The 27,521-nt window shown below is 47.4% G+C and overlaps 1 protein-coding gene across 5 annotated transcripts in view; it reads left to right on the forward strand.

The window, feature by feature from the left end:
• Positions 1-27,521, forward strand: part of RFLNA (refilin A) — a 244,657-nt gene that overhangs the window by 166,711 nt on the left and 50,425 nt on the right. For 4 of the 5 annotated variants that reach the window (XM_067701166.1, XM_067701165.1, XM_067701168.1 and 1 more), the window contains one exon: positions 26,682-26,744. The gene's annotated coding sequence lies outside the window, so the exon portion shown is untranslated. Of the gene's footprint in view, positions 1-17,373; positions 17,522-26,681; positions 26,745-27,521 lie in introns of those variants that run through there. The other variant, XM_067701170.1, reaches the window with a different exon arrangement.

The following is a 27,521-nucleotide window of genomic DNA, read 5'->3' on the forward strand; positions in this document are numbered from 1 at the left end:
TAAATTTTGTGAAAGTCTGCTAGGGTAAGAATAGCCTTCTAATGCAGTCACATTTGAATAATGCAAGGCAGACCACTTGCTTAGCTATCATCACTTTCTTTGTTTTTTTTTTTCTTTAATGTTTTTGGAGATTGACTTCTGATTTGGTCATTGCAGCAGGAGGGTCCCCAGAAATATCCTGCTTTAGACATCTTTGAGAGAAATCTGTCTTTTCTACTTGGGAGTTTGAAGAACTTTCATCCTTTCTCCCGTTCTTATCTCTGTAAATTTCTTCCTGAATCTTAGTCTGTGCTTTTAGGCTCTTCCATTTGATCAATTCTCTGCATCTTTGGTCTCATGTGTACTGTTTTCTGTAATGATTTGAATTTCTTTATTTTGGGAATTCTACCCTGGTCTGCTCCTTGCCCCGCTGTGATCATATCCTTGTTAATGCAGCAGTGGAAATTCTGTGCTCAGGGACTAGATTAGGTATGACACGTACAGCATTTAGAACAGTGCCTGGAACACAGTCAAAGATCCTGAAAGGATTATAATTCTTTCCTAAAACTGTTGGGTCTTCACTCTGGACGATCTCTGATTCATGGGTGGATTGACCTCTGGGCATTTTCTGGGTCCTTTCCCTTCTTTCTTTTCTTTTTTCTTTTACTAAAGAACCTTTTCATTAGGGCCAGCTTCCCCACCGCCCCCCCTCCCCAGATAGTCAGATTTCCTTGTAATCAATACTGGTCAATAGACCAGTTCCACTAGGGCTTGAGTTGGATTCTTCCACATGCTAATTTGATGGAAGGTCATTGGAAGGTTTGAGGTTGGGAGAGGGTTTGCTGAGGTGCTGGATAGGCAGATCTAGGTCATCCTGAGATCTGGAAAGCCAACCATGTGGGAAAACTGGAGATCCCATCTCCTCTCTTCTTTAATGCTGCTGCCGTTAAAGGTTTGGAGCCTGAGACAGGTTTTAGCAGAGACAGGATTCCGAGCAGGATAATTCTGGATGTGAGGACGGAGAGGCAAGCCGGCTTGGCCATATTTCCCTCTTCCCTCTTCCCTTTACCGCCCCAAGCTTTGTCAGAGAGACCAGTCCCCAGAGCTGAGGCTAATGTCCTTATCTTGTCACAACTTGATTCTCGCTTTTCCAACATGAATCCCATGTCACAAATAGGGTTGACCACACCCATGCGACAGAACTACAAGGGAGCATAACCTCGTGTCGCTGGGATGGGTAGGATTGTTCTGGCTGAGCACGTTATTGCGTTGCTTCTGCTAATTTGCCTCAGACAGCTGGGTGAAAGCCAGGACTCAAGGTGGAAGAACTGGGTTTGTGGGAGGTGCCTATTTTCATGTCATTTGCATACATTTCAACTCTGCACCTGGTACTCACTCAGTATCACTGCACCTATGTGCTAGGGGCTCCACACGTGTTTCTGGAAAGAAGGGAAGGAGGGGTTTTTTATTTCTCTGTTGTCTTCACTTCCTCAAAACACTTCAACATATTTTATCTCATTGGATTGTTGCAAGAGGAAGGAGAAAGGACGATTTGTCACCAGCCTTATTTTATGGATAAGGAAACCAAGGTAGAATGGCTTCGTGATTTGTCCAGAGAAGCAAAATAACCAACACCAAAACCAACCAGGAAACCTGATGCCACTTACTGCAGATTGAAAATGGGAGCCTCGTCTATGCGGGGAAATGTTCATGTTTTTCGAATGTGCTTTCACCTGTGTATCTCAGCAGCCCTCTTGCAAATTCTGTGGAGGAGGGGACAGGTGTTGTCACCCTGCTTTGTCTTGGAGGGAACTCCAGGCCGCCATGTTGACCTGGGATACAGGTCTCAGCTGGGCTCAGAACCCTCGGCTGCCCTGCCATGTGTAACAGAAGCTTGCATAGCTCATTAGTCTTGGTGCCAAAACAAAGACCGAGGACTTTCTCCACCAGAACTGCTGGAGGAAAAACACCCTCCCCGTTGGCTGGGGCTCCGTGCCTGCCCTTCACTCTTCCGTGGCAGGAGGGTGAGGAGGGCTGTGACTTCAGGTCAGCACCATTTCCTTCCCTTTGTTTACCCACAGCTCATGTAGGAGAATCTTGGTTTCTTCTCTATCCCTTTACTTCCTGCCTCTATGGCATTGATTCTCAAAGTATGGTCCAGGGAACCCTTGAGGGAACTCTTTTCTGGGGTCCATGACGTCAATACCATTTTTGTGATAGTGCTAAGAGAATTGCCTGTGTTGCACTCATTCTCTTACGAGTGTGCAGTGGAGCCTTCCAGAGGCTGCACAACACATGCGCGATTATCTAAGAAGGCTGCTTTCTCCTTCCAACAACCTATCTGTGTGGCAGGGTCTTCTTCACGTATTTCAACCAAAACAACGTATCGCAAGAGATTAGATGCAGAAGAAGAGGTAAGAATCCAGCTTTCTTTGGATTCAAGAAATTTAGATTTTCTTTGGGTAGAAAGAAATGAAAGATATTAAAGAACTTTGCAAAATGTAAAACAATGCCACCCTTCTCACTGCAGTTTTTGTTTTGGAAAAACTTATTTGTTCTGAAAAAAAAGTATCATTTGTGTCAACACGCAATAGATAGGTTATTGTTATTTTTACATGAATTAATACATAGGTTTTTTTTTAATTTCTCAATTTTAATTCTTAGTACAGTGAGTATCAACAGACACAGTGCATGTAGAAAACAAAAGCTCTTCGGGAATCCTCAGTCCGTTTTAAGAATGTAAAGAGGCCCTGTGTCTTACTGCCCTAGGGCTTCCATAAAGGATTGCCACAAACTTGGTGGCTGAAAACAACAAAAGTTTATTCTCTTACCGTCCTGGAAGCCAGAAGTCCAAAATCAGTATCTCTGGGCCCAAATCGAGGTGTCAGCAGGGGCTTACTGCTGGCGAAGGCTCTAGTGGAGAATCCAGCTATGGTGGTCCCTGCTGTTCCTTGGCTTGTGGCCACATCACTCCAGGCTCCACCTCCATCTTTACAGGGCCTTCTCTTCTCTCTCTCAAATCTCCCCAGGCCTTTCTCTTATAAGAACAATTGTCACTGGATTTAGGGTCGACCTGGATAATCCAGCCTGATCTCATCCCAAGATCCTTAAATTAATTACATCTGCAGAGACCCTTTTTCCAAATAAGGTCGTATTCACAGGCTCCAGGGGTGTGGATGCTGACACACCTTTTGAGGGGCCGCTGTTCAACTCAGGACGCCCTCATCTGATCCTCATCCTCTCCCACCCTCCATTTGTTTTTTTAAAAGACAGTCAGGGAGGGGCTTCCCTGGGGGCGCAGTGGTTGAGAGTCCGCCTGCTGATGCAGGGGACGCGGGTTCGAGCCCCGGTCCGGGAAGATCCCACGTGACGCGGAGCGGCTGGGCCCGTGAGCCACGGCCGCTGAGCCTGCGCGTCCGGAGCCTGTGCTCCGCAACGGGAGAGGCCACAGCAGTTGAGGCCCGCGTACCGCCAAAAAAAAAGACAGTCAGGGATAAAGATCTCACATCCTTCATGGGATCAACAAGCAAGGATTCAGCTCCAGGCAAATGTACATTTTCCCCTTGCCCCTGCAGAATATGTGTGATCCTTTAGCGTCTACTGTAACTCTGGCTTCCTTAGAATTTGTCTGAAAATACTCTTTTTTTCTCCCCTCATTTCCGAAGCTGCAGTGGATGGTGAAGTGAGTGGAGAAAACCTCCTGTCTGTCTCACCCTCAGGAGCCTGCTTGGACCACTTTGCCTCTAGGCGACATCTGACTTTCTCTTACTGAAGAAAAAAGAAAGATGACCCAGAAGTTTCTCCAAATATCAAACTCTGTCCAAATGCAGTTAGAGTGGCTTAAGTCACGGAGGGTCAGAAACATATGGAATAGATTCCTTTTAAAATAAACATGGGTTTTAGGAATAGTGGATTGGAAAGAGACTCAGGGCAATGAGTTTTAGGTTCTTGCTAGGACCCAAAGTGTCAATCAGGATTAGAAGGAAAAATCAGCTGACTCCTTTCCCACTGTTCTGTGGTGTAATTTATAGCACAAATTCTGGCACCAGCCTCCTTGGGTTCAAGTTCTAGTACTATTCTTTGCTAGCAGTGTGAGCGTGGGAATAGAACTGAACCTCTCTGGGTACCAGTCTCTTCATGTATATTGTGGGGAAAGGAATTATTACCTCCCTTGTATCGCTCAGGATATGCTAGGTTATGCTGCAGTAGCAAATGACCCTACAAATCTCAGTTGCTTATAACAAAGGATTATTTCTCCCTTTTAACCTGTGTCCTTCCGGGGAGGCAGAGAGTTTCGCTCCATTTCATCCTCAATTCAGGACCAGGCTGATGGAGCTTCAATCTGAAACGTTACCAGCCTCCTGAAAGAGGGAACAGATTATGAGACAAAGCCCGTACTGTCTTTTAAGGCTTTCACCTGGAAGTGAAACACATCCCTGATAATCACATTTCTTTGGCTGAAATGTGTCATATGGCCGCACCTAAGTTCAACAGCATGGGAATGTATTGTTCTTCCACGGAGGCGTGGGGTGAGGGTGTGGAGTGGGGGAATTGGGGGGGGGGAGCAGCATGTATTACAATCATACGCTTCTCCATTGACCTTACAAGCTGTGGTCGGGGGCACATGAGATAATAATGCGCGCAGAGCACTTAGTACAGTGCTGGCACAGAATCAGTGCTCGCTGAATATTACTACACTCAGATCATGACATTACCCCCAGGTCAGTGTGCCCTCCATCATTACCCAGTGCCCTAGCTGAGGGCTCACTCTGTGAGTTTGCTTTCTTCTGATAGTAAGATACAAGAGGAGAAGGGGGGAAAACATCCATTTGGTGAGCTGGGTGGCTCTCTATAGCTGGGGCAGTACAATGGAACTCTTGTCAGTTCTACTTTTTTGGTTGTTGTTTACAAATAATTAAGGGGGGAATTCCCTGGCGATCCAGTGGTTAGGACTTGGCGCTTTCACTGCCCAGGTTCGATCCCTGGTCGGGAAACTAAGACCCTGCAAGCATTAGGCATTGCCTAAATAAACAAACAAACAAACAAACAAATAAGGAGCCTCTTGAATGAAGGTGAGGGGGCGGGTATTTACCCCCCACACCCTTTTCCATACTGTGCATCTCTTTATTTATTTACTTACTTATTTTTTAATGTCTTTATTGGAGTATAATTGCTTTACAATGGTGCATTAGTTTCTGCTTTATAACAAAGTGAATCAGCTACATATATCCCCATATCTCCTCCCTCTTGCGTCTCCCTTCCACCCTCCCACGTGCATCTCTTTAAAAAGCAGACTCTCCTTCATTTCTTTGAGACCCAACATCTCACCCAGTATCAAGCGGACAGTAGATGCCTGATCAGGGTTTGTTGGGTGAATGAATAAATGGATGAATGAATGAATGAGTTAGTCCTAGGAGTGTGCTCGTAAAATTTAGCTGAACAACTTACTCTATTGAAAAAAAAAAGAAAAGCTTTGGTTTGTAGCATTTACCAGTTTCCATGGTGTAAATGCTCTCACCATGTGACTGATCTTAAGGTACCCAGGAGATGTCACCACATGTGGCATTGGGAGAGGCACAGGATGGCCTTCACCAAGCTGTGGGAGCCAGCTTTAGCACACCACTGATTGCCCTCCGTGACACCCTTGCTCTCTCTCAAGGAAATGCTCAGAGAATCAAAAAGCAATTCCTTCCATTTTTGAACTGTTCCCATTATTACAGACACTTATATAAAATACAGTTGACTAATGTCTTCCTTGGAGCAGAAGGATTCCTCCCTCCTTAGTGCAGAAAACTAGAATTAGGAAGGTATGTAGATTGTTTTGCTGTGTGACTTCAGACAATCCCTTTACCCTCTCTGGGCTCCAAGGCATGAGAATGATAACATGAAAGTTGCACAGGCTTGACTTGACCCAGAGGATAAATGGCAGCCTGCTGGATGGTCTGTGGGAGATGCTTTTGGTTTGATTCTGAAACATGCCCAGCTTGGGCTAAGGAGGACCCCCTGGCATGGAACTTTCTCTCCTGAGCACATCCGTTGTCACCACAAACCAGAATTGTCACACGTGCTTACAAATTCTTCTACAAAAATTCCAAAAAAGCCCAGCCCAGAGACCGAGCAGCAGGTAACCAAGAAAAACAATAATCACCTTATTCTGGAAAGTTCAAATGTGGACCAGAGCCTGTACGTACGATTTTAGGGCAATGAAAGGAATGGAAAATTTCGCTCACTCACATCTTTTTGTGAAAGCTCTCCTGGCGCCATTGTTGGCTCCAGAGGGGGGCCTCGTCGTGCTGCAGGATGAATGTGAAAACACGCGCAGCCCTCACTGGCTTCCTAATCTCCACATATTACAGATGACGGATGATGGTTGGATTTCATCCCTGGTCTCTGCAGGCGCCAGACAGCCATGCTGGCTCTCCAGTCTGTGTCGGATGTTGTTGAAACTCAGGGGTGCTCTCAACACCCTCCCTGGCGTGTGAAGGGGACCAAGGTCTCCCTGTGGGGGGGGGGGTCTGTCTGTAACCTTGGTAATGAATGCCAGGCTCCAGTGGGGACAGCTGAGTTTCCTAGTCCTCAGGGAGTGAGTGAGCTATCAGGAGCTGTGGACATCCTAGTGACTTCTCTTCCAGGGGATCTACTCTTAGGTTTCCTTCATCTTGTCCCCCTCATCTGTTGCCCCAGACATCAGTCCCTGGCATATGGGCTGCCTTATAGGTTCATGTCCACCCCTGCTGCTCTCAGGAGTCATCTGGGACTCTCTCCCTCACCCCTCACATCAAGAAACCTGGAAAGTTTTCTGTCACACATCTCCCTTCTCCATCTTTCCTGCTACTACCAGAGTAGCAGGTGTACAAGGGACAGGGCTCCTATTCCATCGTGAAAACCCGACAAGGAAATCGGGTTTCTTACCCATCTATGTCACACACAGACAAAGCTATGATTTTTCACCAAAGAGCAGCTTTGGATGAACTGGCAAGTGCTAGATTTAGAACCTCAGCATAAGCCCAGGGGATTTGGAAATGAACTTGCAAGTTATTCTTCTCTGCCCAGGAGACCCCAACAAATAGAAGCATTCACTCCTAGCCCTCTCCTGAAAGCCACCAACACTGCTCACCGGGGTGGCAGTGACAGCCTCCCCTTAATCTCCCCACTTCCTCCCTTGCTCCCACAATCCATTTATTCTCCTTCCAACCACTAAAGTGACCTTCAAAAGACATAAATCAGAACAGAAAGGAGACCAGAGTAACCAAGTGTCCCCTGGGGGCATGATCACCCTAGATGAGAACCCTGCTTGGTGAAATGTGGTCTTTCCCCTCCTTTTTTCCTTTCCTCATAGCAGTTGCTATCATCAGTACTTCTTTTGTTTATTCATTTGTCTTCTGTTTATTGTCTGAGGAGGTTTTAAAACATGGCTGCATATTCTTCGACATCCTTTCCCCCCTCATCCCTTCAAATCCTTCTCCTGCCTCCCCTGCCTTTTCTTTCTCTTAACAAATGCAGAGAGAAGTGATGGGATAAAGCAGGCTGAAGACCAGAATTAAGGCTCAATCTTTTCTGTACCTCCTGAATCCTCATTTCGGCTCTGTGCATGGGTTAGATTAACAGGTCTTGAACCTTCCAAAATTAACAAACCAATGATGCTATGCTCCATTCCAGTGATGCTTAAACTTGACCGTACATCAGAATCCCTTAGAGGGCCTGTGAAAACACAGATCGCCAGGCCAAGCCTGATTTTCTGACTCAGCAGGTCTGGGGTGGGGCTAGAGAAGCTGCATTTCTATCAAGTTCCCAAGAGATGATGCTGGGCTGGGGACCACATTCTGAGAACCACTGGCCTGTTTGAACTCATAAGCGTCAATGGTTTGCTTGCTGGACTATTCCTCCATCTTAATTGCGTGCTTAATTTGGAGGAGGTGGGGAGCATTCGTAGGATAAAAGATAGCAGCCTTGGGACTACGAATGGAATTGCTGTGCTATTTTCTTCCCCGTGGGTGAGAACTGAGATGTTGCAGGAGAGGGGCAGCCTGGTGGGGGTCCCTGTGCCAGAGGAAATGCCACCCATGGCCTCACCTCCTTGGTGAGTGGTGCCCGACAGGCAAGGGCTCATTAGCAGGCACAGTGATGGGTCTCCGCTGGCCCCAGCTCTGGAGAAACATCCCAGCAAAACTATACAAATGTGGGAGCCTGTAATAGACCTGGTTAATTACGCTGCCATTTGAAGGTACATAATCGTCCTTGCAAAGTGGAAAAATTACGGGTTACCAGGCTGTCAGAGGTAGTTCGTGTGAGCTGTCAGCCTGAGCACGAGTGACTTTTTAATTGAAAAAGGTTTCTGTTCTGCTTGCTGGGTCCACCGTTCTCTTTTAGAAGGGTCATGTCACACTGCTGGGACACAGACGCCACGCAGGGGGGTGGTGTTAGGAGTAAAGTGGGCTTGTATCAGCTCACAAACAGCAGCAAATGTCAGGGCATGGGTGAATTATGAGCTATTCCAGGAGATATATTTGTTTTCATTTCTAACCCCAAAGCTAATTGTAAGAAATGAAATTCGTGTTTGTTTTTCTTTAGGTATGCTTGATTTTTTTGAACATCTTTATTGGAGTATAATTGCTTTACAGTGGTGTGTTAGTTTCTGCTGTATAACAAAGTGAATCAGCTATACATATATATATATATCCCCATATCTCCTCCCTCTTGCGTCTCCCTCCCACCCTCCCTAGCCCACCCCTCTAGGTGGGTATGCCTGAACTTACAAGTCTTACGACTTGGGGAACTAGGTCAACCAGACTTTGCATATGCTTACACCTTGGTTGAATAAAGCCTTTATTTACGTCTCTCCCCACTTCTCTCCAGAAAAGAATGAGACAGCTTACAGCAAAGGATATCATTAAAAAAATAAAATTTAAAAGATTAGTATAACAGAAACAGCAAGTTAGGTCCACTGAAAGAGGGAGTGACTATGCCAACTACAAGGTTTAGCAGTTTCTATGTGATAAAGCATATGATTCAGCCCTGAGCTTCCTGGTATCCAGGTCAAAAAGGGAAACACGGGAAGTCTCATCTCTCTCATTATAGAAAGAAGGTAAACAGCAAATCTTTAGTTTACTTCTGATACCAAGTTCTGAAATAAATTTCTTATATTGGGCTTCATATAAAGGATATCAAGTTACAATGCTCTTTACAACCATTTTAGAGCAAATGCAAATATAGAATTCCTATGATGGTTTCTTGAGATAATCTTGGATGAAAGCCAGTATGGTGAAGGTAATTCTTCAAGGAGCTAATCTGACGTGGTGCATGTGTGAAGACTCCTTGTGACCTCATTTGATCTGAAAATGGATCCTTTCTGAGGAGTGGAGGAATGATATTAATACTCCAGCAAACCATGCTACTTCAGCTATTTTAGTTGCAAAGAAAAGGGACCCACACTGGCTTTCTCAAGTAATGACCATTGCAAGCCTACAATAAATGCTTAATGCCTTCTAAATGCTTTTCATCACAATTAGAGTAAATCCTACAAGGCCGTATATGATCAGGCCCTGTCTGGGGCAATTCCTGCCTCAGGGCCTTTGCACCTGCTGTTCCTCCACACAGAACACCCCTTCCTCAGTTCTTCAATTGCTAGGTTCCTACTTATTCTTAAATCTGTGCCCAAATGTTCCCTCCTTAGAGAGGCCCTCCCTGACCACATAATTAATGCAGCCCTTCTCACCTTCAAGTCATTCTCCATCATATTATTTTATTTCATTTTGTCTTCATAGCAGTTATCACTCTGAAATTATCTAGTTTACTTGTTTATTTTCTGTCTCTTCTCCTCATGAGACCCAGGATCGTGTCTCTTACTCCAGGGCCCTAAACAGTGCCAGGCAGTTAAAACATGCCTAAAAATGATGTGTTGAATGAATGAGTAAATAAACTTACAATGGATATTTGGTTGTCTCATGCCCAGAATGTGAGCCCTGGTCAAGGCTGTCACGTAGAGTTGTAGATGTTGTACACTGCACAACAACCGCAGGAGGTGCTGCCACTTATGTACGGCACTCCCCTTCCCAAGACATTCACTGTACACCTTACACAGCTATGTGCAGCAACCATGGGGTACTGGGTCCTCTTGGAGATGGGAACTGGAAAGCCCTAATTCCCAAGAAGGTACAAAGACCCCAGCTGCAGGACCTGAGGCTCTTCCCTCCAGGGCACACCCACTGGCAGGACTCAACTACTCTCTTTGTTTCAACTTTTCTCTCTGGGTCTTCTTGTGTGTCCTCTCTCTATCATTCAGACAACCTGGACTTCTATTCAGGTGATCTTGGTCATAGCTTTGTCTTGCTCATGGCTCTCTAGCGCCCCTACTGCCCACATCTTCTCTCAACCTCGTGCCTTTTTGTTCCTGTCACCAGTCACCAGGTCCTCTCCACATTCCCAATTCAAATTCCCCAGAGGGAAAATCATTTTAGTCTCATTTATCCTATTTGGGCAGAATCTTCATGCTCAGCTTCCTCATTGGCTGCCAACCAGCTAATGTCTTGGCCGCTGACACTGAGTTGTCACCTCTGTCCAATCAGCTGAACGCATGAGGTGAAAGGTGTATGGTACAAAACAGGCTCTGCCCTGGAAAAGGTCTGTAGGTGGGGCAGCCTCTCCCTCCTTGAATCATGGGGCACATCATTGACTCGGCCAGCCCCACTTCACCTCCCTAAGGAGAGCCAGGAATAGGCCATGCAATGATAGACAACAGATCCGTTTGTCTGAAAACCAAACTGACTAGGGGCAGGGCTCCTATTCCATTGTGAAAACCAAGCCAGGAAATTAGACTTCTTACCCACTTCACACACAGGCAGAGCTATGAATTTTCACAAAAAAAGCAGCTTTGGATGAACCAGCAAGTGCTAGATCTAGAACCTGAGCATCAAGCCCATGGGATATGTGTTTACAGGTTTTCTCAGAAGGAGATTTTTGGAACCAACTTGCAATTTATTCAACTCTGCCCAGGAGACCCCAACAAATAGAAGCATCTTGGTAGTAAGAAAGCTACTTTCCCCTTCTGAGCCTCAATTATCCAATTTTTCAAATGGGCATAGCCACCCTTGGGCCCACTTGAGAAAGCTTGGAGCCTTTGAGCTGGGCCATGAACACAGATCCACAGCCCTGCCCCAGCTTCAGTGACTGCCAGGGACAAACATTCTTAGGAAACTACAGTCTCTCCTGCTGTGTCCTCTGAAGTGGCATCCTAAAATCAGGTCTTATGGCCTATTCAGAGTGAGGACTTTTCCTCTGATTCCCTATGTTAAGCCTGAGAAAAGGGAAGTCCAGAGAGGTAAATGACTTGACCATGGTCACCCAGCATCCACGAGGAGGCTCTAGTCTCCCTTCCTCTCTGAGCAGTGTCCTTTTCATGACGTCATACTCTGTTTCTCAGGTACGCTTTCCTGAGCACTGCCTCTAACTTCCCAGAGATGGGACTGATGTTGCTTATCCCTACAACACCTGGCATTGGCTTCCAAATGATGGTTAAGGTTGGTTGAAATGAAACCAACCAAACTATTGCCTTCTCAAAGCATTTCAGTGATAGCACATCCCTACCTCAGGGCCTTTGCACCTGCTGTGCCTTTTGCTTGGATAGTCTCATGGCTTGCTCTCTGACTTTATTTTTCTGCTCAAATATCATCTCCTTAAAGGGTCTTTCTTTAACCTTCTTATTTAGCTAGCGCCCATCATGCTTTCCTCCTTCACCGTGTTTAGCTTTGTGTGTCGGCTGTCTATTACCTGATGTTATAATATTTATTTGTTTGTTTGCTCATTACCTACCTTGTCCACTAGAATGTCAACTGCATGAGGGCAGCTGGGACATTGCTTTATTCTATCCTGTGTTCCCAGGTCCTTGAACAGTGCCTGACACAGGACAGAAGTTACTAAATGTTTATTGAATGAACGAATGCCTAATCAATATTTATTTCCTCATTTGGACTTTCTGTTGAAATAAAGAGAAGGGTCCCAGCTGGTTCCTCCAATGACAAGGCTCTGTAGGGTGACTGACTTGCCCCAGTTTGCTGGGACTTTCCCGGGCTTAGCACTGAAAGTCCAGTGTCCTTGGTCTCTGGCAAACAAGGAGGGTTGCGACCTAAGAGCTATGATATCATTAGCCCTGCCATCCCCGCTATTAATAATAGCAGCTAACTCTTATAGGGCCCTTGCTGAATGCCAGACTTTGCTCTGTGCACTTCACGTAAATCACTTTGTGTAATCATCATGGCGGTTCCATTTGGCAGCTGTGGAAACTGAGGCACAGAGAGTTAGGTAGTAGGGAGAGGCTTTGAGTCCATGCACTTCACCTCCAAAGTCCAGGCCATTAGCCTCACTTCCAGCCTGCCTCTTGATCAGGCACTCAAATCCCAGCTCTCCACTCCACTGGCCAGAGAGAGGACCCCAAAGAAGCCGACCGAAGCAGGGCTGCCTGTCAGCTCACAGGCCCTGAGGCCCCTGCGGCTGCCAAGATCCTTCGGCCCGTGAGCTCGTGCCTATTTTGTTTTCATCACCCTGGTTCCAGATGAAGTTGGTAAAAATATATGCCTGTATAAATAACTAACTAAATAAAATGCATAAAGTAATACTAAGTGGCACAGACCGTAAACAATTCTGCAAAATGGGGAACCTGGTGAGCGGTCGGGAGGACTCCTGTGAAGGATCCAACGCTGACTGTAAGTGCCAGGGAGCAAGTTTATGAGCTGAGAGTGAGCCTGCCCTCCCCTGGCTTGGAACGGCTCCCATGCTCCCATCAGGATGCCCTGCCGGGAGCTCCCCTGACCCACCAGGGTGGTCTCCCCAGGGAGACAGCCACCGCCTGGGTCTGGGAGCCCGGGCATGGGACAGAGCAGGGGAGCTTGTCCTTCTGCTTTCCTCAGAGACACGTCTTATTCAACATATCCTTTATATACTTGTCCAGGTCTGAGATATATGAGTATATGACCTGCTCAAATAAACTAAGAATTAAAAACAAACACGCGAGAAAAACTGTCCTATGCGTCTTTCTAACTGCCCCCCCCCCAAACACACACAAAGGAAGTGGTCTCACCCTTCCCCAAACTTTCCAAGTCCTTGGGCTTGTGTGTATTAGGGATACTGAGTGTTCATACCCATCGGTACACACCCGGAAGTCTGGTCCAGATGAAAAGGACCAGCCGTACCAAGTGTTGGCAGGAATGTGGAGCAACTGGAACTCTCCTGCAGTGCAGGTGAGAGTGGACCACGGTGCAGTCAGTTTGGAAAACAGTTGGGCATTTCTTCAAATGTTCAGCATACACTTACCCCATGATCCAGTCATGCTATAAACGTTCACGGATGCTCACCAAAAGTCACGTACTGGAACATGCAGAGCAGGACTCCTTGAAATAGCACCAAGCTTGGGGGTCATCCAAAGATCATCAACAGGTGAACAGGACAAATGGGGTTCCTGTGTGAGGTGCTGTATGTGGGATCGACAAACATCTGCTGCACACAGCATGGAAGACTCACAGACATGATGCTGAGTGGGACAGGGCGGGGCACGTGCCGTCTGATTCTTTTTTTTTTTTTTTTGCGGTACGCGGGCCTCTCACTGTTGTGGCCTCTCCTGTTGCGGAGCACAGGCTCCGGACGCGCAGGCTCAGCGGCCATGGCTCACGGGCCCAGCCGCTCCGTGGCATGCGGGATCCTCCCAAACCGGGGCACGAACCCGCGTCCCCTGGCATCGGCAGGCGGACTCTCAACCACTGCGCCACCAGGGAAGCCCCCATCTGATTCTTTTTACGTGGAGGTCAGAAGCCAGCATGCGTCCCCGCAGAGTCAGGAGGCAAGGATGGTGGTTGCGGTGGGTGTACATTAGAACTGGGACGGGACCCAAGGAGGGCATTTGGGGAACTGGGAAGGTGCTGGTCTTCCACCTGGGTGCTGGTTACATGGGTATGTGCACTTGATGAAAATTCAGTGAACTGTATGTATCTGATTTGTACACTTTTATGTATATGGTATGCTTCAATTAAACGTTTTTAAAAATTAGGGAGTGTGAAAAGAGAGACACAGAGCGCTGTGGTGGCCCAGTGCCGCCGCGTGACTTGATTTGGGGTGATGTCCTCTCAGCCTGCTTTCATTTACAGATATGAAAGCAGCTCATCTGTCTTCCCTTGGGCCTCAGGGGAAAAGTTTCCTTTGTCTCCACGTGAAATTTGGCATCAATTCTAACAAAAGCTGGCACGCTGTATGGGCCTGAAAGAAGCTCCCATCCCCACAGTGGCTCAGATGTCCCAGTGTTGGACAACAGCGATTGTTTGGCCCCGGTCACGTCCTAGCTGGAAACCGCTGGCTCTGCTCCCTCTGCCCCCCGGCCAGGGGTGGCCAACCCAAAGTCAAGGACAAAGACATTTTTAGAAGAGCAACTGAGAAACATTTTGGCAGCTTCTCGGGGTCTGCTCAAGCCTTTAACTTACCGCATGGTCTAACTGGAAGGTATTTGCAGCCCATAAAATTGACATGAGGCATCTTGTTACCAGTGTTATTCTTGGACCAAAATTTCGTTTCAAAGACACTTGAGACCCAGATATAGAATTCCCCAGTTCACGTGTCTTCCTCCAGCTAGTGTGGGGAGCATGTTGCAGGGGTGCTACCTGGATGGTCCACAGGGTCAGGGATTCTCAGGGCACATACAAATTAGCCCAAGAAGATGCATTGCGGAGTTTGCCTATTTTTAGGTGTGCGGGAGCTCTCTGTGGTCCTGAGCCTTGATTAGAATCAGCCTAATCTGTTTGAGCGCAGATCCAAAGGATGAATAGAAGGTACCAGTGATGAAGGAAAGAGAGGGCATCACCAGCAGAGAGATTGGCATGTGCAAAGGCCCTGTGGCAGGAGCAAGGAGGAAAGAAGCCCAGGGTGGTCGGGGCACAGGGGGTACACAAAGGCGGGTGGGGGCCAGACCCCACAGGGCCTTGCAGCCACGTTGAAGAGTTTTGCTTTATCCTAAAGTCAACAGAAATCATTGAAAGATGTGAAAGGAAGACAGAGCTGGTGTTGAAACAGTGTGGACATGATCAGATCTGCTCTTGGAAAGATCGCTCTGCTAAATTCCCACCATCTGCAAAGCTGCTCTGGGCTGGAGGAAAGAAAGGTGTACGAGACCTGGCCTGTCTCTCAAGAAGTTCACAATCCGGGTGAAGAAACAGACAAGAACCCTGTTGAGGGAACACATGACAGGGCAAATGAATAATCCAGAACAGCGCTGTCCACTGGAAACATAATATGAGCCACAAATGCAAGCCACATATTTAAAATTTTCTAGTAGCCCCACTTTTTATAAAGTGAGAAGAAACAGGTGAAATTAATTTTAATAAATGTTTTATTTAGCACATTATCATCTCAACATTATTAATTGATACGGAACATTACCATTATTATTAATGAGATATTTCACATTTTTTCAGATTACATCTTTGAAATCCAGTGTGTGTTTTACGTTCATGGCCCACCTCAGTTTGGACTGGCCACACTGTGTGTGCCTTATAGCCATGTGAAGTTAGTGGCTGCAGAATTGGACAGTGTGGGTCTAAGTGATGGGTGCTTGCTTGCCCTGAACACTGCCTCGGATGAACCCATCAGGCAGGAAGGATGTGAAAGGGTAGGAAAGATTTTCCCAAATGAGAACGGTATAGGATAAAATGTTAAATGAGGACACACAAGCTAGGCTGTCACGTGGCAGAGTGTTCACAGCACTGTGGTTTGTAGCAACCCCAATCAGAAACACCCTACATGTCCATCAACAGAGGAACAGAGGGATTGGTTGGTGGATTCATACAAAGGAATACTAGCCTCCATACCCATGTCGTGGCCAAATGAAAATTGCAGAAAATAACAAGTGTCAGTCAGTGTGTGGAGGAGTTGTAACCTTTGTACATTGCCGGTGGGAGCGTAAAATGGTGCAGCTGATGTGGAAAATAGTCTGGCAGTTCTTCAGTGGGTGAAACATAGAGTCACCATAGAGCCCAGCAATTCCGCTCCTGGGTGTACTGCCCAGAGATCTAAAAACAGGTGTTCTAACAAGAATGTGTACACAGGTGTTCATAGCAGCATTACTACCAATAGCCAAAAGATGGAAACAACCCAATGTCCATCAAGAACTGGATGGCTAAAGAATACGTGGTCCATCCATACAGTGGAATAGTATTCAGCCATTAAAAGGAGTGAAGCACTGACACAGGCCACCACATGGACGAACCTTGAAAATGTTGTTCCAAGTGAAATAAACCAGACTCCAAAGGCTGCATATTACACGATTCCATTTATATGACATGTCCAGAGCTGGTAAATCCATAGAGGTAGAAAGGAGTTTGGTGGTTGCCAGGGGCCGGGGGAGGGGGGAATTGAGAGTGATGGTTTAATGGGTACACGGGTATGGGGTTTCCTTTTGGGGTGATGACAGTGTTCTGGAACTAGATAGAAGCAGTGACTGCACGCCATTGTGAAGGCGTGCCACCAATGGTGAATTGTACGTTATGTATATTTTTAAAGGCTGAAAAAAAAGTGTGTGGGAGGGTGATTACTAGAGCTGCATTTCACTGAACACGAATATATTTCAAAAGAACTTTGGAAGGAAAAACCCAGCTGCAGGAGAACATGGAGCAGTCAGCAGCCCGCATCCCCTCGGCCTCCCTGGGCCCTTGCCTGCTGCTCCCCACGACCCAGGCACTTGAGACCCTCCCCAAGGACTCTCTCTGCCTGTGGGAGTGACCTTCAACCTTGAGGGGTGGGAGGGGATGTGTACTCCAGCATCCCCGCCCTCAGCGGACGCTCTGAGAGTCGCTCTACACACTCAGAGCCCCCCGGGGACCCAGCCTCAGCTGCCTAGCCGCCCGTGGCTGGCTCAGCCTTCACTGCCTTTCCTCCCACCCCCAGTTCCTCACCAGCCTTCCTGGCCTCACCTCCCACGTAAACTCTGCACCACATCCTCTCAGCCTCTGCTTTTAAGGGAACCCAAACTTAGACGAACGCCCATGATACCATATCGCACAGATAAGGTTTTAAGCCACGCAAAACAGTACTATAGGTATTGCTTGGGGGATACACACACAGGTAGCAAAATGGCTAAGACGCGTCTGGGAATGTTCAACCCCCAATTCAAGGCGGTGGGCGTGGCCAGAGAGGGGGAGGGGCAGGTAGGCTGGGGTGCCCTCTGAGTAGGGCGCCCAGAGGGTCTCAAGCGATTTGAAATGTTTTACCTCCTAAACGTGGGTCGTAGGCACAGAAGGGCTTGTTATATATATATTTCTTGAATGTTTGAAATATATCGTCATCATTGTGAGAGGAGGCATGAGGTAGGTGTGTTTGGCAGTCAAGGAGCAAGAGGGAACGGGGGCGGTCTAAGTACAGAAATGCTGGCCGATAAAGCCGAGGCTGGACTCCCGTCCCAGTGGCGATGGGGAGGCCAGGGGACGCCACCCTTTTGTATCATTCTGCTGTGATCCGAGGACCCGAGGCAGCAAGGAGGACCCGGGGCAGGGAGGCCACTGTCACGGCTCGAGTAAGTCGGCATCGGTGGGAGCAGAGTCAGAAACACAAAAGGCCTGGGAAAAGGCGGGAGCCCGCGGTCAGCTCTGCTCACGGTGGGCTGGGAACCAGCAGCAAGCGAGGAGCTGGGGCTGCGTGTCCGCGGGACGGGTGACCGGGAGGACCCCTGCAGCTCTCTGGACGCCCCACAGGGTTTTGTTGATTTGAATCTGTCAGAGAAGAGGGCTGGGATAGGTTTGTGCGGGTCCACACAGCGTTTGCACTTGCTGGGGAGGAGGGCGGAGGCGGGAAGCCTTCTGACCTCAGCACATTGGATTTCCAGGTAACAACGGGGCTGTGTGTGCCCCAGCTCTGAGCCCCCTGCAAGCCAGCCAGCCCCTGCCTACAACACGCACGTGACCACCATTTCCAGGACCGCAGAGGGTGCCTGCCAGAGGGGAGGAGAGACTCCGTGGTGGGGGGCTCTTGGCGGGGGCCTGACAACCCTCCTCAAAGCCATCCTGTCTGGGGCTCCGGCACTCACGGGAGATCTTAGGATGTGCTGCATCCCCACCGCACCCTGCCGGTGGATTGCATTAACGGCTCCCATTCTTCATCGCTCTTTGTAGCCACGCTTTGTGTTCTAGAACTTCTTTTCCCAGCTTTACTGGGCTTTATTTCAGAGTACGGTTTGATAGATTTTGGTAATTGTATACCAAATTGGCATCCTGACTTAGAGCTTTCCAATCACCCCCAAAGTTCCTTCGTGCCCCTTTGCAGTCAGACCTCATCCCAGCCTCCAACCCCAGGTGATCTCTTTCTGTCACTATGATTTTGCCTTTTCTAGAATTTCATATAAACAAATTCATGCAGTATGAGCCTTTATGGCCTTAAACAATTCGTCTATTTTTTTCCAGCTTTCTTGAGGTATAATTGGCAAATAACATGGTGTATATTTAAGATGTACGATGTGATGCTTTGATATACATGCACACTGTGAAATGATGACCTCATGAAGCTAATTAACACATCCATCACCTCCCATAATTACCTTCTTGTGCATGTAGAGAGAACTCAAGATTTACTCTTAGCAAATTTCAAGTATACAATACAGTATTATTAACTATAGTCACCATGCTGTACATTAGCTATCCAGAAGTTATCCATAACTAAAACTTCGTACCCTTTCACCAATGTCACCCTCTATTCCAATCCCCAGCCCCCGACAGGTAACATCCTATTCTGTTACTATGAGTTCATCTGTTTTAGATTCCACATACAAGCGAGATCATACAGTATTTGTCTTTCTGGGTCTGACTATATTTCGCTTAACATAATGTCTTCCAGGTTCATCCATGTTGTCGCAAATGGCAGGATTTCCTTTTTTGTGACTGAATAATATTCCATTATATGTATTTATACCACGTCTTTATCAGTCGACAGAAACTTAGGCTGTTTCCAGATCTTGGCTCTTGTGAATAAGGCTGCAGTGAATGTAGGAGTACAGATAGCTCTTTGAGATACTTTGGATATATACCCAGAAGTGGGATTGCTGGGTCATAGGATAGTTCTGTTTTTAATTTTTGAGGACCCTCCATCTTGTTCTCCACAGTGGCTGCACCAGTTTACATTCCCACCAATGGTGCGTGAGGGCTCCCTTTTCTCCACACCCTCTCCAGCACTTGCTATTCCTTGTGTCCTTGATAATAGCCATTCTAACAGCAGGTGTGAGGTTATATCTCATTATGGTTTTTTTTTTTTTTTTTTGCAGTACGCGGGCCTCTCACTGTTGTGGCCTCTCCCCTTGCGGAGCACAGGCTCTGGACGCGCAGGCTCAGCGGCCATGGGTCACGGGCCCAGCCGCTCCGTGGTATGTGGGATCTTCCCAGACCGGGGCACGAACCCGTGTCCCCTGCGTCGGCAGGTGGACTCCCAACCACTGCGCCACCAGGGAAGCCCTCATTATGGTTTTGATTTGTATTTCCCTGATGGTTAGTGTTATTGATCAGCACCTTATTATATACCTATCGGCAATTCGTATGTCTTCTTTGGAAAAATGTCTATTCAGAGCTTCTGCTCATATTTTAATCAGTTTATTTGTGTGTGTGTGTTTTTCTTTCTTTCTTTTTTTTTTTTTTTTTGTTATTGAGTTGTGTGAGTTCCTTATATATTTTGAATACTAGCTCCCAGTCAGATATATAGTTTGTAACTATTTTCTCCCATTCCATAATTTGCCATTTCATTTTGTTGATTGTTTCCTTTGTTGTACAGAAACTTTTTGGTTCATGTATTGGAAGAATTAATATTGTTAACATGTCCATACTACCAAAAGTGATCTATAGCTTTAACACAATCCCTTTCAAAATTCCACTGGCATTTTCACAGAAAAAGAAAAAATAATTCTAAAATTCATATGGAACCACCAAAGACCCCAAATAGCCAAAGCAATCTTGAGAAAGAAGAACAATGTTGGAGGCATCACATTTTCTGATTTCAGATTATATTATAAAGCTATAGTAATCAAAACAGTACAGTAATGGCATAAAAACGACCCATAGACCCTTGGAACAGAATAGAGAGCCCAGAAATAAACCCACACAAATGTGGTCAACCAATCTTTGACAAGGGAGCCAAGAACACCCAATGGGGAAGGAATAGTCTCTTCAATAAATGATGTTGGGAAAACCAGTTATCCCCATGCAAAAGAATGAAATTGGACCCGTATCCTACACCATACACAAAAATCGACTCAAAAAGGATTAAAGACTTAAACATAAGACGTGAAACCATAAAAACTCTGAGACAAGGATTTGAGTACCAGGGGATAAGGATTTGGGAGGCGAGCCCAGGAAGCAGCCAGAGGGAAGTGTGGGCAGTGAGATGGGGACCGGAAGGCCGCAGGAAAGGATGCATTTTCAGGCAGGTCACTGCTGGGCTACTGAGGTTCAGTTCAGCACCCATTGGGGAGCCCTGGAAGCCAGGATGGAGCTTGCCTTAGAGCCACCCCCCTAGGGGGCTGCCCTGGTCACACCGTCCCCTGGGGGAGGGGCACGAACTCCCTGGTACTTCCAGCCCAGGAGCACCGAGGGCATGAGTATGCAGCATCCAGAGCATCTGCTCCCCTCTTGGTCCTCTTCTGTCCCTGGAGGTTGACAATAGGGAAGCACCAGGATGCTGAGTAGGTGGGAACCCTGCTTGGGCCTCGGAGTCCTCAGGCCCAATCCCCATCCCCCTTTGTCGCCATCTGATATCTTCAATACCCGGTTTCATGAGCTCCACGAGGCCTGCAGGATCCTCCCAGGCTCCAGACAGGGTGGGGTCTAGACCTGGTGCCCACGCATCTCTGGGCCCTCCACCTCTACCCCAGCTGTTCATGCAGCGCGTGGGAGCCCAGCAGCTGAGTTTGTCTCTGAATCAGGTGTTTGACTCGCTCTCAGCGATTGCGGCTGGTAATTCCCGAGCTGACACACGTCCACTTGGCTCCCAGGCCTTGTTTGGTTTGCATCCCTCGTTTATTATCTATGATAGGTTGGAGCTTAAGAGCATCAGGGCTGCCTATGGAAACCTCTGGTCCCTCCTGCCCTGGGATCATCTGGGTCCCCAGGGCTCAGGCTTTACAACCTCTGCTGCTGGGTTACCACCTCCCACGTGGAGCCCCTGCTAGTCTGGAGACGAACTGATGGGCGGTTCACCAGCAGGGTCCAGAGAGCGTGCGGCCAGACCGGGCGGGGCTGGGTGAGTCAGGCTGGACCTTACTTGGTCATCCAGGTGTCAGGGCCGGCCTGTCCTGGATCATCCTGGGGGGCAGTGGGGGAAGCTCCCCAGCAGGGCCTGTCAAGGGTAATAACCCAGCAGGAGGGTTTATTTGCCTTCTCTGCACAAGATCCGGGAGGGCAGAGCCTACATCCCAGCAGAGCTTGCTGCCCGGGGGCCTGTCCTCCTGGGGCGGGGGGGTGGGGGCGGCCTCCTGCCTCTTGGAAGGTAATCAGCCCTGATGGTTTGGGATGTTACCTTCCCTAAATGCGGGGTTCTCATTGTCAGAGTTTAACAGCAAACGAAACCAGGGTTTCTCAGAAACAGTCACTGCAGGGGAGCAGATGACTTCAGGTGGAAAATCGAACGGACTTAAATGAGATTAAGTCACATCCTGAGAAAGTTATCCCCCCTCCAATGCTCTTTAATCCAGCTGATTCTTACAAGGAAAAAAACCTCAGCCTGGCGCTAATGAGTCTTGCCTCTTGAGAACTTCCTAATTTTTTTTTTTTTTTTAACAAGAAAGGTTAGGCTTCGGGCTGCAAGTCTTACACAGTCCATCCACCTGGTTAGAATTTAATAACCTTGTTTCATTCTCATCGAATTTACTTTTGCAGTTGTGTGTGCATGGCATGGTTTTCCATTTAGAGGATTGATATGAAAAGAAATTTAGATTAATTTATTTTACTTTATTTATTCTTACACTGAGTCCTTAATATACTTTGTAAATAGTAGTTTGAATTGGGGTCTACAGACTGTGGCCCTGGGCCCAATCCAGTCTGCAGCCTGTTTTTTGTCAATAAAGTTTTATTGGCACTTAGCCACACCCACCATTGACACATTATATTGCTCTGGTTGCTTTAACAGTACAGCTGCAGAGTTGAGTAGTTTCAATGGAGACCGTGCAGCCCACGATGCCTGAGATATGCACCATCTGGCCCTTTACGGAAAAGTTCACTGATCCCTGGTATAGGTGGTACAATGATATAGCAAAAAAATTGAAAGTGATAAACAAAGGGCCAAAATTTGGAAATTATTGATGAAACTGAGTGTGAGTTTCAGGGCCTTGGGTAATCATAGAAAATTACCAAACGTCTGCTTGTCTGATTACTTTTCACCCTGAGATACTGCTGTGATGACCACATGAGCTGGAATTCCGTGTGTTATGTATCCTTCCCTGGTATTGGGAACAGGGGTGTAAATGTTCAATTTCTCCTTCTCTTTTCCTGTCTGGCTAGACTTTAATTTTCTCTACTAACTTAAGCCTCTAGACCTATGCCTGGTTTCCCATTTAGTCCTCTGGTAGCTCTGAGCAATCCTCTTTTCCCAGTTAATTATTTAATTACAGTGTCTGCCTCCCATTCAATAAGCAGTTATTGAGCTAAATTCTGAGTTGGAGATACAAAAATGAAAGACACGACCTATCCTTGTGGACAGTTCACACCTTATGGACAGTTCACACCTTGTGGACAATTCACACCTTGTGGAACTCACCACGACCACAGTCTTTACCACCATCACTGCCACCATCACCACCATCACCTCCACTATCACTATCACATAAATGAGCCAACCTGAAATTGCCTCAATGCTTGAAATACCCCAAGGGCACCACAAACAGTGTTAGAGGTAAAGCTTCTCAAGAACATTAGGGAACCCCTATCTTGCCAAAGAACCAGCCCCCTTCTGCAATGTCCACTAGGCTGGAAACAGACAGGTCAGGGCTGTCCCCTGTCAGGAAGATAAATCTTCTTATGGCTTTGCTCAACTTCTCCAGGAAAAGTATCTGTGGCTGAGCAAGTTGTATTTTATATATATAGTTTTATAAATTTATTTATTTATTTATGGCTGCACTGGGTCTTCATTGCCGCACGCTGGCTTTCCCTAGTTGCAGTGAACGGGGGCTACTCTTCGTTGTGGTGTGTGGACTCTAGGCGCACGGGCTTCAGTAGCTGTGGCACGTGGGCTCAGTAGTTGTGGCTCTCAGGCTCTAGAACACAGCCTCAGTAGTTGTGGCTCACGGCTTAGTTGCTCCGCGGCATGTGGGATCTTCCCGGACCAGGGCTCGAACCTGTGTCCCCTGCATCGGCAGGTGGATTCTTAGCCACAGCGCCACCAGGGAAGCCCCTGTATTTTATATTTGAGTGGCCCACAAATACATGTTCTAAAACTCCTTTTCCCTTTTATGTATTTGCTTACTCTAAGTTAGGCACTTAGAAAAGACCCAGAATTCAGTGAGTGGGTCCCCCTCAAGCAGCAAGAATAGAAGCATGACCAAGGCTCAGGGGGCCTCGCCCAGGTGCCAAGACAAACGCACTCGTAGCCACTGCCTGGGAAGCGGTGGCTTGTTGTTCAAGTGCCAAAGGGGGGGGGATAGGAAAGACAATCGAGAGATCAACATAGAGAACGATTTCCCTCCCCAACTTCTCTGCCAGGAATGCCCGTGGCATTGCCAAGTGCTCCCCAGTGGGCAGAAGACCTACAGACTACCTCAGGGCACTTTTTCACCACAGGTCACACCGGGATCTAGGAAAACAACGGCAAGGCCTGCCCCAGGCAAGTCTCCGTCTCCAAAGCAGAAGCCGTTGGCTTACGCCAACCGTTTTGGCAAAACCTTGTCTGTGTGAAAGGTACAAAGCCAGGAAAGAAGGATGATGAGGAAACCAAGTCTGAGGGCCTGCTCAGGGATGCAACATCATAATCTAAAGTCATTCACATTTAAAAGTTTATTTTTTAAACGTATAGAACACGTCTTGGACTTGAAACCAACCAGGAGACCCGTTATTTTATGTCCGCAACGTACGGCTTAGCACTTTCTACAGGACTCGTTCTCTTGCCCTTGACTCATCCACAGGGTAGCTGCTGGCCACGGGCGGCTCTTGAGTGCTTGATCCACACTGTAAAGTGCATCATGTTTCAAAGGCTTAGGATGAAAAACTAATGTAAAGTGTCTAATTAATAATCTGTCTACGTTGATTACATGTTGTAAGGATAATAGCTTAGATGTATTGGGTTAAATAAAATATATTACAACGAATTTCCCCCGTTCCTTTTTATCCTTGTTCACGTGGCTACTAGAAAATTTAAAATACCCACGTGGTTCGCATCTGCGCCTTGCGTTTTTGGCTCTTATCCTGTTTCCATTGGAGCTGCTCCAGAGGGTCCTTCCTCCATCCTTGGTGGGTGAGATGTTTTCCTTCTGATGGAGCCACATGAGATCCCATTCTGAATCCACCCAGTGTGACCACAGACAGATCCCTTAACCTGTGCGAGCCTCGCCTTCGTCATCTGGAAAATGGGTATTATAATAGTGTCCACATCAGGGAGCTGTTATGAGGATTAAAAGCGGTGTTACGTGTAAAGTGCTTAGTGCCTTGCCTGCCATACTGCAAGCCTTCAATAAATAAATAAAACGTTATTTTTCATCTTGAACCCCCTTCCTTTCACCTACTCTTAAGTCTGACTCCTTTTACTTTCCTTCGGAGGTTGGTTTTCTCTCTGATCCCTCCTTGGTAGCACCTGGTCCTCTTGCCCTGTGAACGCTTCCATCTTCCAAGATGCTTGGTCTCCCCCAGTTCTCAAGGGAAAAGTACCTTTATTTGGACTTGTTTTACTACTTACCGTCCAATTTCTCTCCTTTCTTTTGCAACTCACATGAGTGCCTACATTCCGTTCCTCTACTTTTTTTTTTCAAGACTTCATTTTTTTTTTAGAGCAGTTTAGGTTCCCAGCAAAATTGAGGGGAAGGTACAGAGATTTCCCATGTGCCCCCTGCCCCCCACAGGCACAGCCTCGCCGTGATCAACATCCCCACCAGGTGGTACATTTGTTACAACTGATGAACCTACATGGACACATCATCATCACCCAACATGCGTGGTGTACAATTACAGTTCACTCTTGGTGTTGTCCGTTCTGTGAGTTTGGACGAATGTAGAATGACGTGTATCCACCATTATGGTCTCATACAGAGTATTTTCACTGCCCTAAACATCCTCTGTGCTCTACCTGTACATCACTCCCTACCCTCTAACCCCTGGCAATCACTGATCTTGTTACTGTCCCCATAGTTTTTCCTTTTCCAGAATGTCATAGAGTTGGAATCTTCCAGGGTATAGCCTTTTCAAATTGGCTTCTTTTACTTAGTAATATGCATTGAAGTTTCCTCCGCATCTTTTCATGGCCTGATAGCTTGGAAGCACTGAATAATATTCCATTGTCTGGACGTACCAGGGTTTATTTATCCATTCGCCTACTGAAGGACATCTTGGTGGCTTCTAAGTTTGAAGGAATAAAGCTGCTATAAACATCCATGTGCAGGTTTTCACGTGGGCGTAAGTTTTCAACTCCTTTGGGTAAATATCACGGAGTGCGATCTCTGGATGGTGGGTTCGCTCCTCCACTTTTGATCCATCTACCCCCTTTCAGGATCCCTGGCAAACCCAGCTTCCGCTCACCCCCTTGGGCCAAAACCATCTTAAAACGTAGCCAGTGACTTTTATCTCACGTGCCCCTTGCCCAGTCTCATCGTTCTCAACCTTTTAGAATAAAAAACAAAACAAAAAACAAACGTAGGGATGCTCTTTTTTTTACACGTACTTTTTATTACGGCAATCCAGCTTTCTTCCAAAGGGTGTCTGAGAGGTTGCAACTTCCTGGAGATGGGTGGTGGAGGCTGCCTCTGTCTTCATCTCTAACCTCCTTGCATGTGGGACATGAGGACATTCCTGTTTGCAGATGGCTGTTTTTATTCTGGATGGAGCCCTTCCCAGTGGCCTGGAGGCAAGAGGTGCCCTGTGTGGGGGCAGAGCCCCATCCTGGGGCCCCTCCAGCCCACGGTCCCTGGAGAGAGCAAAATTAGCATCTCCAGTCCAATCATCTTCTTCTGCCACATGTGCTAAGCAATAAACAGCTCTCTGGGACCAAAATAAAAAGGTCTTTATGGAGAGAACAAACACGAGTAAATGCCAGAAAGCAATTTAAATGAATAAATAAACCCAATTCCGAGAGCTGCAAGGCCACAGGATTACAGCAAGCCAGGCCAAGCCAGTTGGTTTCTCACGAGTTGGCTTCTTAATGTGAGGGAGAAAGAGCCGTCCAGGCCCTGTCAGCAAATCCCAACATCTCCAAGTCTGAGGGTCCCAGCCCCCTAAGAAATGAAAGCACACAGTGCCAGTTTTCTCAAGCAACAACTAGCCTCTCAAATTTTACATTTAGAAATAAAGGCAAGTTGAATCTCAGAGCCTCGGGGAAGTGGAGGCTGCAGGGGGGATGGGGGCCTGGAAGGTGATGCTGGCCCCGCCTTGGATATCCCCTGCCTGTACGGGGAGGGGGGCCCTTTCTCGGTCTCCATTCACTCCATCAACATTTATTAAGCATTTTGGGTGCTGAGCAGTAGACAGGGAAACTCACAAGGATTAAACACCATCCTTGCCTTGCAGGAGCTCATCGTCTGGAGAGAGAAGCAGAATCACCATCAGCTTCTAAGACGATCTCCCGAATGAGTGAGTGAGGTGGAGGTGGGGCGCGCTGGGAGAGAGGGTGAAGGGGCCGTGAAGACCACCCGAGTTCTGGGGGCCGGGTCGGAGCGTGGCCGGACTTGTGCTGTGAGAGAAGAGAGGCTGAGAGACACTTCCTGGGTGGGGAGGTGTTGGGGATATTGTGACACAAACCAAAGAGGCAGGATGTGGGTCTGGAGGGACTTTGATGCCATTTTAAGAAGCTGGCTCAGCATCCAGCAAGTGATAAGAGAGTCCCTGAAGGATGTGCCGTCCATCCTGGCATCTTCTATGAGTCACTCTGTGTGGTGGAGGGTGAATTTGAGGGCTTGGTGACAAAGACTGCCAGCTGCCCCTATTTCCCTGTGCTCCTTTCCTTCCTCGGTGCCCCCCCAACAAGACTACATTTCCCAGAACCCTTTGCCCCATCAGTGGGGTCATGTGACTAGTTCTGGGCAAGAATGATGCCAGCACTTCCAGGCCTGGCCCCTAAAACGTCCCTAGAGAAGCTCCAAGCACTTTCCAGTCTCCCGGCTGAACACAGAAGATCCAGCGGAGGATGCTGGATGGAGCCACAATACTGAAGGCATCTGGGCCCCTAGCTCACGAGAGCAAAGACCAACCCACGTCAGCATGAGTGAGCACACATTTTCATTGCTGTCAAACCGCTTAGATTTTGAGATTGTTGTTGGAACAGTGAGCTAATCTCATATGTCATCTGATTCAACATCTGTGACTGAGACATAATAGGAGCCTAAGTCAGCGGGTGGAGACAGGGATGAG

Source organism: Pseudorca crassidens, chromosome 12 (genome assembly GCF_039906515.1).
Source record: "Pseudorca crassidens isolate mPseCra1 chromosome 12, mPseCra1.hap1, whole genome shotgun sequence".
NCBI lineage: Eukaryota > Metazoa > Chordata > Mammalia > Artiodactyla > Delphinidae > Pseudorca > Pseudorca crassidens.